Source organism: Coenobita brevimanus, chromosome 30 (assembly GCF_032717465.1).
Source record: "Coenobita brevimanus isolate Jiangsu-jjx chromosome 30, ASM3271746v2, whole genome shotgun sequence".
Taxonomy (NCBI): Eukaryota; Metazoa; Arthropoda; class Malacostraca; order Decapoda; family Coenobitidae; genus Coenobita; species Coenobita brevimanus.
In genome coordinates, this window is record NC_136983.1 from 9689907 (window position 1) to 9702525 (window position 12619).

Consider the following 12619-nt stretch of genomic DNA (forward strand, 5'->3'; position numbering starts at 1 on the left):
AGGGAAAAAATAGTGTGTGGTAATCATAGGGGCATTTGACTTCTTAGTGTAACAGGAAAAATATAATTATAGTAGGATGCTTATTGACAAAGTTTGCGAAATAACAGAGGAATTACTTGGAGAAGGGCAGGAAGGTTCTGGGGAGGGAACAGGTTGTGCAGATTACATATTCATCCTTAGGTTTTTAGATGAAAATTTCTAGAAAAGGAAGACAAGTTGCGTGCGGCCTTCATGGATTTAGAGAAACTATATGACAGAGTGGATAGACAAGGATAGTGGAAAGTATTAAGAATATATGAAGTAAATGGGAAGTTGTTGAATGCCGGGCAGAGTATGTATGTTGGTGCTAAGACTGAAGTGCGTGTGGATAGTGAACTGAGTGACTTTTTTGTTTTCTGAATCTTGGATCGAAACAGGGATGTGTTTTGTCTCCATAATTATTCAGTCTGTATATGAATGGGGTTATAAAAGAAATACAAGCAGGCAGTGGATGTTGGAGTGGCCCTAATGACTGAGGGCAGAGTTTGGAAACTTCCTGTACTGTTGTTTGCAGATGATACTGGACTGTTAAGTGAAGACGCAGGGGAACTGCAAGGCTTGGTGAATGAGTTTGGGAGAGTGTGAATGAAACTGAATCTAAAGGTCAATGTAGGGAAGAGTAAAGTTATGGTATTTGAGAGAAATGAAGTCACTGAATGTACAGTGTGGCTGGATGATGAGGAAATGGAAAATGTGATCGCTTTTCAGTACCTGGGTAGTGCGATGAGTAAGGATGGAGGTTTGGAGGATGAAGTGCATGAAAGGGTACAACAAGAAAGAAGCGTTGCTGGTTCTTTGAAAGGAATCATAAGAAACAGGGAAGTGAGCAGAGAAGTAATAAATTCGCTGCATGATAGTACTGTATTGTGATACCAGGTCTAACGTTTGGAAGTGAATCTTAGACCTTGTTGGAAGGACAAAAGTTAAGAGTGAGAAATGAGTTATCTGAGAGGAGCATGTGGAGTTACATGGAGAGACAGACTGACAAATGAGGAAGTGAAAGAGCATTGTTGTATGGATGTGGATGTGATAGAAAATGTTACGAAAAATGCACGGAGGTGGTTTGCCATGTGGAGAAGATGGCGAGCGTGAAAATAACGAGGAGAGTGTATGTGAATGAGGTGGAGGGAGGGGGGAGAGGGAGGGGGAGGCCGAGGATGAGATGGAGGGATGGAGTGGAGAGGTATATGAGAGAGGTGGGTGTGAGCTGGGGGTAGGGCAGTGAAACGGCGGGGAGCAGGGCGGCATGGAGGCTATTTATTTGTGGCAGCCCCTTACGGGATTAAGGCGTCTGGCAACATCTAAACAGGTAGATGCTGTGTGTATGTTCCTTTATATTATGCCGGTATTTTGTCATCAGGTCAATCCTTATATCAAATAACACACACACACACACACACACACACACACACACACACACACACACACACACACACACACACACACACACACACACACACACACACACACAAAGAGAGAGGAGAGAGAGAGAGAGAGAGAGAGAGAGAGAGAGAGAGAGAGAGAGAGAGAGCGGCCACTGAAACACAATTTTAATGCTCTCTCAGTGATCACCTCACCTCTTGTCGATTCGTGTACTTGGTCAAAAAAGAGAAAGGTGGATTTTTTTGTGTATTATATTCCTAAGGTGAGAGGTCTGGTTCTGCAGTATGCATTGCCATTTACTTAATAGTAATACCTAGAATAACGCCTCCACAGTTTTTACGTCAGGTAATATGTTCTCTCAATATTTCTTATTTAAGATTTTCTCTTCTTCCTGAAAAAGATCACGAGGTCTATGAATCGGACTTAGACAGCAGAAAAATTCATATATCATCTGTGCTGTTCAACTTTTTAGCAAATTCTTTCCTTAGTTAGAGCATTTTTTCAGCCCATTTTCCTTACTAAAAGATAGGTTCTGCAAAGAGTAAAGGAGTGAAGGAAAGTGAAAGGGAAGGAGGTAAATATAATGGAATGGAAAGAATAGATAATGAAATGAAAAAAGAAAGAGAATTATTAAGAAGAGAATGGTAAAGGGAAAATGCGATGAAAAACCCAAGAAGGAAGGAAGGAAGGCAGTTGGAAGGAAAGAAGAGAAAACACTGTAAGGGAACGGGCAATTCAGGAGGAGGAGAGGAAGAGGTAGGAGGGAAGATGAAAGAGATGAACAATGGAAGAGGAAGAGGAAGTGGATGAAATGATCTTTACATTACAAATGGTGGCTGAGATTTGGAGAGAGAGAGAGAGAGAGAGAGAGAGAGAGAGAGAGAGAGAGAGAGAGAGAGAGAGAGAGAGAGAGAGAGAGAGAAAAAATGGAATCAATGGATAAAACAGGAATTACTATCTTGATTTCGAAGTCTTACTTGTGTTTATTGCAGGAGTAGTTCTTACACCCTTGTTTGCAGTCAACATGTGGGTCTCTCTCTCTCTCTCTCTCTCTGTGCGTGTGTGTGTGTGTGTGTGTGTGTGTGTGTGTGTGTGTGTGTGTGTGTGTGTGTAAGCAATCTAATTTACAGGTACTATCCGATTTGACCCAAAGTTGGAGGAGAATTTGGCTGTCAGCCGGTAGGTTGATTTCTTGTTTTTAGAACAGTAGGTCAAAAGTTAAGATCACAGCACCAGGCTGAAGTTTCAACGGGAGTCAACTTAAACAGTTTTTATTCAATTTAGACCAAATCTGGGAAGGTCTACAACAAGGCAAGAACGAGAGGCTTCGATTTTAGAACATTGTGTCAAAAGGCGAGATCACAAGGCAAGGTCAATGTGCGACACATGAGTTGGAGTGTGGACAAAATTACCAGATTATTTCTAATGTGATATGAGCCAAACTTGGTGGACGGGTTGTGGATCACACAAGAGGTTGACCTATTGCTTTTGGGAACAGTTGGTCAAGTCAAGGTCGCACAGCAAGGTCATCTTAAACAGGTTTTATCCAATTTAGATCAAGTCATTATTTGAAGGTTTCAAGGTAAGGCAATAAAAAGGTATTTGGTTTGAGAATAGTCACTCAAGTATTATGGTCACATGGAGTACATAGGAATACATACGAAGTATAGATAATAGGAGGCCTGTTGTCCCATGACGAGGTTATCAGTTGAAAAAAGAAATAATGCTAGTTATGATAATAGCTGACCAAAATATAAGAGAAATGGAGAGAAAAGAGGAGGGTTCTCCCCCATTCATCACACCATCCGGTTACCGCAGGAAGTTATAGCAAAACACCGTGCTTATTAGAATTTAGAGATAGAAAGAGGCAGAAGACGAACTACTATGCACAATGTAATGCCTATTCTACAGATCAGTTAAAGAAAAGCATACACAATCACCAAATATTCTCGTTATTCAGCAAATGTCTCACGGTCTTTAGCATACACAAGAACTTGGAAATAAACAGTACTATATTAGTTACAACCTACATAGTCTCGAAATATTTGTAGTCGAGTTTTAAGTGTATCAATAGATTTTGTACTAATTATTGTTGCTGATGGTGTATTTCATTAAAGAATTATCCCCTATATTAATGTTGCACCTCATACTTTTGAGTTTTATTAGATTATTTTTTGTCTCTATATCATTCTGTATTTCCAACATACTATCACACCTAACATCGTCGAATCGGTTAAAAATATTATAAACTCTTGTGAGTCGTCGATTTTAGAGAAATCATTAAGTTTCTTTAGTCACATTACGTAGGGTAGCCTAAATATCGCAGCGATGGTATTATTTTTATGGGTCTGTGCTGCACTCTTTCGAATCTGTCTTCGTCTATAATAATAAGATTGGGGGACCATAGCTGCACACAGTGTTCTAGTTGTGGTCCAATTAATAACGTATAAAGCTTAGAGAGTACATCGAACATTTCATGATCAAAATTCATTGTGATAATGCCAGCACTTTGCCTTGCTACTGGCTGCTATACACTGTTCTGAGTTTTGGGGAGTCGTTACTGAAAATAACTCCTAAATACTTCTCGTCCGTTACGTTCGTCAGTGGGATAACATACGATAATCATGATTCATGTATTTCTCATCTTGCAATTATTTACATTAAATTTCATTTGCTATTTTTCACTCCAGTTCAATAACTTATCTAGGTCGTTTTGCATAGATTCACAGCCTGTTTTCGTAATTGCTTTGTCTCCAAAGCCAGTGCCATCTGCAAACTTCGATACCTTAGAAATGAACTTATTTTCTAGATCGCTGATACAAATAGTGAAAAGAACCGCTCTCAGAAATGACCCTTGAGGAATTCTGCATTACTTCTAGCAGGTCTAATGATTCACTGTTTATTACTACTCGCCGCTTGCGATTCGTTAACGAATCAGTAATCCATAAAAGTATTTTGTTAGAGAGGCTGTGGGTTTTCAGTTTTTAAGCAGTCTTACATGAGGAACCTTATCAAACGCTTTCGCGAAATCCAGGTTGATGACATCGGACAATATTTTTGCATCACAGTTCCTATATAGCTGTGAAAAATTCAAGCAGATTTCTATGACATTATCTGTTATTACGTAACCCATACTAATTATCTCTAATAAGATTATACCTATCAAGGAACAAATTAAATTGTGGCGCATTTTATCCGTCCTTTTTAAAGATAAGTGATATATTAGCGAGCTTCCATTGATTTGGTGTTCTTCATTCAGGTAATGATTTACTGAATATTTTAATTATAGGCGAACTGCCTGCAGCATTCACGCAGCATGCGAGGGGAAATATGGCCTAGACCATTTGATACATTTCAGCAAATTTTCTAAAGATTACATAGCACATTAATTCCTAACACTTCCATGAATGATAACTTTTCAGCGAAAGTGATCGAAGAATGGGAATATATTTGTGGAATAATTGTGAAAGGAGTCGTTCAATACTGTTGCTATAGTTTGGTTTTCATGAACGAGATCGTCTTCCGAGCTTAGCAGAGGGTCTATGCTGTCATTTACATTTTTCTTACTCCACACACAGAGAAATTTTTCTGTCTATCTGTCTGCCTATCTACCAATCAATCTATTTATCTATCTATCTGTCTATCTACCTAGCTATCTGTCTACCTATATATATATATATATATATATATATATATATATATATATATATATATATATATATATATATATCATCTCTCATCTCATATCAGCCGTTTGAGTGTCCACTGAAGGACCGGCCTTTCCCTACCGAAGCGGGGATGATACAGCCAATGTATCTCTACCAAGTGGCTTAGGCTGTCTGGTAGAGACTGTACGTAGGGTGAGAAGTGCTTGTAAGTGTAATTGTAGTGTTCTAGTGGCTTTGGATGTGTGTCAAGTCTGTGAACTAAGTGTAATCGGCCCGCGCAAGCCTACTGGGTGCAAGCATACTAAGTATGCGATAGTGGTTGAACCACAGTACCCCCGATATCCGCCAAGCAGTACGTGACCAGAAGAATGCTCCTAAAGTTTATTACCCTCGCGGGGCGCGAACCCTCGTTCTTCAGTGTACGAAAGCGCACACTTTATCACTGTACCACAGAGGCTCCATATATATATATATATATATATATATATATATATATATATATATATATATATATATATATATATATATATACTGTATATATTAGGGGTTGACTTTGCATCACGAGAGATTTTCACCCCGGTGTCTTGTTTAATTTCCGAATAATTTTCGTACATTGCCACCGTCAGCGTGATTTCCTATACGTTTATACTGTTATATGCTCTTCTCTTGCGACTGATGATTTCTTCAGTATTCTTTCGACATCCAGGATGGTTTATTGAGGTGATTATTTTTTGAGGAAATTCTCGGTATATATTTTTTAGTTCGATAGAGAGCATCGGTTATTGAATATTTCCCACATTTCATTGACGTTATTCCCCTGAGATTACTTAATCCGGTTGGTGATGGCAGTTTCATTTCTCACATTATCGAAATTAGCTTTTTTTTTTTTTCAGTTTGGAAATAAGAAGCAAATTGACTTAGTCTTACAGTTAATGTTAATTTGAAGTCTGATGATGTGATAGTTGTTGCCAAAATTTTCACCAACATCACACGAGTTATTATAATAGTGTTTGTTGCTAGGGCAAGATAGTGTTTAATATCATCACGAACCGGTGTATACACTGTCTGACTTAAAAATGCATTGTCTTTCTGTGCTAAGAACCTGTTCCCTTCCCTGTCTGCACAGAATTATTCCAATCAATATTAGGACTATTCAAGTCCATCAAAATAATGCAGTCCTTCTATTCTATGACTTATTTTATTTCATCATACAATAATTTATCGCATTCCTCGTCTGACTTCAGTGATCTGTATGTCAAATTGAAATGAATGGGTTTATTACTCTTTGTGAAAATTTCAACAGACACAAAATTATATGTTTCAACATTTACTTTACTTATCTGTATTGCACTTATGTTTTAATGTATAATAAAATTACCCTGCAGGTTTTGTTCAGTCGCGATTTTTCAATTATTATACTTTTGTAGCGATACTTCTCCAATAAGGTGCTCGTCACGAGAGTTTAACCATCATTCTGTAATCATAATACTCTCTAATCTCTGGATTTTCAATAATTGCATTAGTAATTAATTCATCTGACTTTGAAATAATACATCTTGCGTTTGTAAATATTGCATAGTACCACTGTATCTAATAGGGTTGAGAGGCATACAAAAATTAGCCCTGTTTAATCATTTTAATCCTCCTCGATATGGCAACACTCCTACGAGTCATCGATGTTACTCCTCATCCTCCCCGCGAATTCCCTGAATGTCCACCTACAGCTGAGGTGAAATCAGATCCACTTGCTTCTCCCGGTCATCTGATCTCACCTCTCTTGCCTTACCAACATTGGTCTGAGGGATTGGATTATTAATACCTGTGCCATTAACTGTCCTTCTTCCCACTTCTCTGTTACTATACTTCAAGCATGCCTAATACTGTCACCTAGAACCCTGCCTAACCTAGCTTTTCCTACCCTGTTGAGGCGAAGACCACCTCTGCCTTACAAACTTATGACTAAAAGTGTTCCAAACATCAACAAACATCACACCTTTCTCTGTACACGGATTTCCCGCCTACTTTTGACTTACATAATTCTACCAAGAACTACAGAACCAACATCAATTGTTGGTAATAGACCACGGGCAGCTAACTTCCTGCTACGCGTCTTGAACTTCCTGGTTAGATCCCTATACTTCCTAATTATCTCTGACCTGCCGGAATCTAGCCTACATTGTTAGTCTCTTTCACAGTAGCAAAGACTGAGTCCTCCGAAGTGTTGCTAAGTCATCAAGTTTGTCAGTCATGTCCTGTTTACAACACTTAGCAAAGCAAAAACACATCATCCTAGAATCCTTAGCACTAAATTCCTTCTCCTAATGTGAGATCAGTGAATCCACGACAAGTATGAGGCTAGGCTCATCCTGCGCTTCATCTTCAGGAACCTGAAACCTTTCCTAATAGATACACTCCAGTCAGTGTTACTTACCTTAGCCCTGCATCCTCCTGTGAATGGAAGCAGTGGTGTACCGAGGGGGAGGGGGATGCGGCCATGCCCCCACCCCCGTTTTGCAATATATATATATATATATATATATATATATATATATATATATATATATATATATATATATAAAATTAAAAAACATTAAAATAATACTTTCTCAGATTACTGAAATTCCTCCTACCTACATATGCTGACAACAAAAACAGTTTTAAAACCTAGCTTAAATAATGCATACCTGAATAAACTGCTTATGTATTATATTAAGTGATATATCAATAATGACAACTTTCTGATTTCATCCACTGGTTGCTCTGAGAACTGCTCAACTTCATCTGTCTCAGCTGAATTATCAGAAAGAAAATTATGTCGGATATGTCTTTACTTTAAATGTTTGTAAATGAGACTAATACAGTGATTAAATTATCAAAAAATTTTAATGTTACTGTTATTAGTTTATTACAGTTGTAAGTTTGTTTGATCGAAGGTGAGCATTTGAACTTTAGCAGTGTAAGGTTATTGAACAGACTTAACCATAACTCAGTGGCACAGAGTACTTAATAATGACTTTAGAAGATGCTCTGTTTATGTCGTATATCCATCCATATTGCATCAAAATGATCATAAAATTGGCCAAAATGCAAAATTTTCTCGGGGGAGGGCTTACAGCGCCCCACGCCCCCGACGAACCCCCCAGCTGTACGGGCTCGCTACGCTCACCAAAGTCATGGCCTGCACAGTTAAAAAGATAAAAAAGAAGAGCCGCCCCCCCCCCCTTTTTCAACATTCTGTGTACGCCACTGGCTGGAAGCCATCATAATGAATCACTTTTGTTCAGCCTTAAATAACCTACTTTCAAAGCTGTCTACCTTGCCGAAAACTTCTGTTTCTACTTCCTCTACATGTACTGCCTTAGCCTCGGCATTCCAGCCTCAGTCTCCCAACCTTTCAACCTGTCGCTTGACACATTTATATGCTCGCCGTCTTTACTAATTTCTAAACTAAGTATACTTGTCAACTCATGAAATAAGCAACACTTATTCACACCTTCCTCTTGCACCATGAGGTTTCTTGTAAACTCCCTATAACACATACAACATTAGAATCGTTGGGCAGGTGCCACCTTAAACGGGGGCTTGGGAATAGCCCTGAAATAATGTCTTCATCTCAGCAGGTCAGAAGTCAGACTAGGGGTCAGATGTAAGACATGAAAGAAATAAAGGAAAAAAAAAAGTCAAGGTTTGCTTAACAGTTTTGAACTGATTTAGAGCAAACTTGAGGAAAGTAATAAGTCATGTAAGAATGATGCAATTGGATTTTAAGAGCAATCGATCAAAGATGCAGGTCACAAAATAAAGTCAAATTTTTTACTCTTTGGCCAACTGGATGGCGCGGATGTTGCACTCTTTGATTGTTCCTTGTTTCTTTTGATAGTATTCCTATGTGTTTTCAAGACCCCAGGGATCTTAAAGGCACAATGAGAAAGAACGCGATGTGAGACAAGATGAGATGTGGAAATCTGAGGGTGTGGGGAATCTGATGACGTTTATCTCATGTTGCAGAATTTAGAACCTCTATTAATGCACCGGAATCTCTCTCTCTCTCTCTCTCTCACTGCTGAATATAATCATCGGCCATTTCCTGGAACAAAGTCTGCAAAAAAATAAGATGGTTAAGGTTAAATGTAGAATTTATAAAAAGACACAGGGAACAAGCCCAATGTGAGGTGAGGCGAGGCGAGGCAAGGAGAAGGTGGAAAAATGGAGGGCATTAGTAAACCCCTATGTTAGGTAAATAATAACATCACTTGAAGACAGCAAGGACGAACATAGACCCAAACTCCAATAACATCTGATAGAAGTTCTTACCTAACCACACTTCAGAAAAACAGAAGGAAATAGTTTATTAATAACTCTTTTAATGGCACAGAAACGCAAAATTAATAACGGTGGCTGAGATCTTACAGACACAGATAAAGGAATGTAAGGTGCGGTGAGATATAGCGAGGGTGGAGAAACCTGTATATCTAATGACGCCGAAAATTAAAATAAATAACACATCCTGTGAAAACTTGCAGAATGCCAAGAAATGCGTGACCGACGACCACCGCAAGATCTTTATGATACAGAGAAAGAGTCAGAGAGGACGGGGTGATGTGAGGTGAGATAAAGCAAGGATGACGAGAATGGGATGACATCAGAGAAGGATTGGTTTAACAGGTTGTGTGAGGTTAATGAGGTGGGGTTAATGGCGGTGGCAGTGGGGTAATGGAGCGAGGACCACCACACAGTTGAGAAGTTAGACACAATGAACCTTGATTTTGGCGGGGGTGTCGGCTCACTGCTCGACCCCATAACTCACTGCTGCTCGAAGTCATACTCACCGCCTTCCATACGCTAACTACTTTTTTTCGTTTGGAGAAGGATCAGTCTTACTAATAATAAGATGTGGTTGTGCTGAAGGAGTGATGGAAAACGTTTCTCTGATTTAATCCTTTGAATCAGACGACATATACTTAGTTTATCCTGGTTATTTGAAGGACAATTTGGAGGAAGGAGTAGGCTAGCTTTTTGGCCCGAAAGCGTTTGATGGAGCAAAGGAGGATTAGATGATGGATGATGGAGGGATCCATGAATTATTACCACCAGACGTTGTTCGTTGAACAGTTAATAGATGGACAGCCAAACTAATGCAGTTGCAACTCAAATCCTGGTGGAGTGAGAGGAAGGGGTAGACAGAGAACGAGAAACCGAGATCAGATTCGAAGATCTGACTAGTCTGGATGTAACAGGTTAGCAGCTAATAAGTCAGAGAGCAGATATATGACAGAGCATTTTGTCCCACCTTGATCTGGCTCAGGCTATTAATGATGATGATAATGATGATGGTAACAACTACAATGATGACCATGATGATGAAAACAACCATAACGATGATGATAATGATCATCATCATTTTAGAACTCCCTGGTATCAAAAATGTTAATGAAGAGTATATCTGATCCCTCCAGTTCAAATAGTCTCTCATTAACTGAATTAAACATTAGGTGACAGGAAGAACAACAGATAATGCAGGTATATGTCATCGGTGTGAAAGGACTAAACGCAGTACTAAAAGTGCTTTAACTCTTTTACTCTGATGACGTACAGTACTTCTCATTTTCATTAGGTGATCACCTAACGAGTTTATTAAACTTCAAAAGGTTCCTTTGTAAGGAAACGGTTAATGAAGGATGCATCTAGTCTATCCAGTTGGAGAACTCTCATTTGGAGATAAACATTATTAAGAGGGAAAAATAATATAATAAAAAGACGTCCTGCTGAAGAGCTGAAACAGCAGAAGGAATTAATCAACACATTCGGTTCTATGACGTTTAAATTCTTTTTACCTTTATATCATTTCATCCAGTTGACGAAACACTTCTCGTTTTAAATGGATGAATGAAGGCTGCATCTAACATCTTTCAGTTTGGATAGCTTATCATAAGATTAATAAAACATTAAAAAACCTAAGAAGGACTAATCCTCGAGTCTGCGACCACCACTAAGGCAGGTGTGACCCGATTCTTATTTACCTGTCTGTCTGTCGAGGAAAGAATTATTCCGTTTAAAAGTCCGAGTGTTCAGCAGGAAGGAAAACACACCCTGATCGTAAATCCCGTGAAAGCCTTCCCATAAAGGACTAGATGGGACACGTGTATGTGGTGCAGGTGAGGCACGGCATGGGCGAACTCTTTTCCACATCAGCTCCACTAAAACGTTTGTTGAACATGGGTTTAATATGCACCTGGTTTTCCCTAAATCTAAAATCACCAACATATATCAAGAATAACATTACGCTAATATCACAGGATGGTCGTATATCACAAAGCTTCGTTGAAGTTTCAAAATGAAACGTTTTATGAGGGATGTTCTGAAGTGGTTGAAAGAAGGGAGGTAGGCGAGCAACCAACCTCTACCCACAATGAATATAACATTCACTTTCAACATAACTTCCATCTTGTCTTTTATCTGCCTTGTAGTGGCATTCTTTCCCATTGTAATTACCAGAGGCATGACCATTATTACCTTTCTTATTGTGACATTACCTTAACTTCACCACGCACTAACTGCTACCGGGATCCTCTAGGTTTATGATATTTTGAAATATGTGTGTGTGTGTGTGTGTGTGTGTGTGTCCTAATGGAAAATATATTATTATTTACGTCTTGGGTCGCACTCCGGGTGCCGGTTAACATCGTATTACCTACTGCTTAGCAATTTAGGCTGCACATTACACTTCAGTATCTCTTGTATGTTATAGAAGGAAAGTATGTCGATATTAGATCTCTCTCTCTCTTTCTCTCTCTCTCTATCCATATATATATATATATATATATATATATATATATATATACCCACAAGTTCGAGTAATTTGAATACTTTATGAAAAGAAGATAAATTACCTCCTAGTTCTCAATGTCGCCTTCAAAATAGTCCCCTTGGGCATGCATACAGTGGTCCCAGCGTTGTTTCCACGATTCCATGCATCCCTCGAAGGCTTCAGGCGTGATGGTCTTGAGCACCTCCTGTGATTCTATCTGGATCTCCTCAATCGAGTCAAATCGACGCCCTTTCAGTCGTAATTTCAGCTTGGGAAAGAGGAGAAAGTTGCATGGGGCAAGTTCAGGCAAATAGAGTGGGTGGGGAATGACTACTGTGTTACTGGAAGCCTGGAACTGCGGACAACAGTTGATGTGTGGGTGGGGGCGTTGTCATGATGGAGGACCCAGGCCTTGTTCTTCCTCTGCTCTGGACGTTTGCGGCGGATGTTCTCCCTCAGATGCTGCAAAACTTCACAGTAAAACTTTCTGATGACAGACTGGCTGGGTGGGATGAATTCCTTGTGAACAGTCCCTTGGATATCGAAGAAAACGACCAACATTGACGACATTGCTGCAAACTTGACACGCTTTTTTCGGCCTCGGTGAATTGGGAGGCTTCCATTGCAATGACTGCTGCTTTGTCTCCGGGTCACGACCATAAACCCATGATTCATCACTATAATCGTGGCGCACGACTCTAAGGTTGTCATTATTGTACCC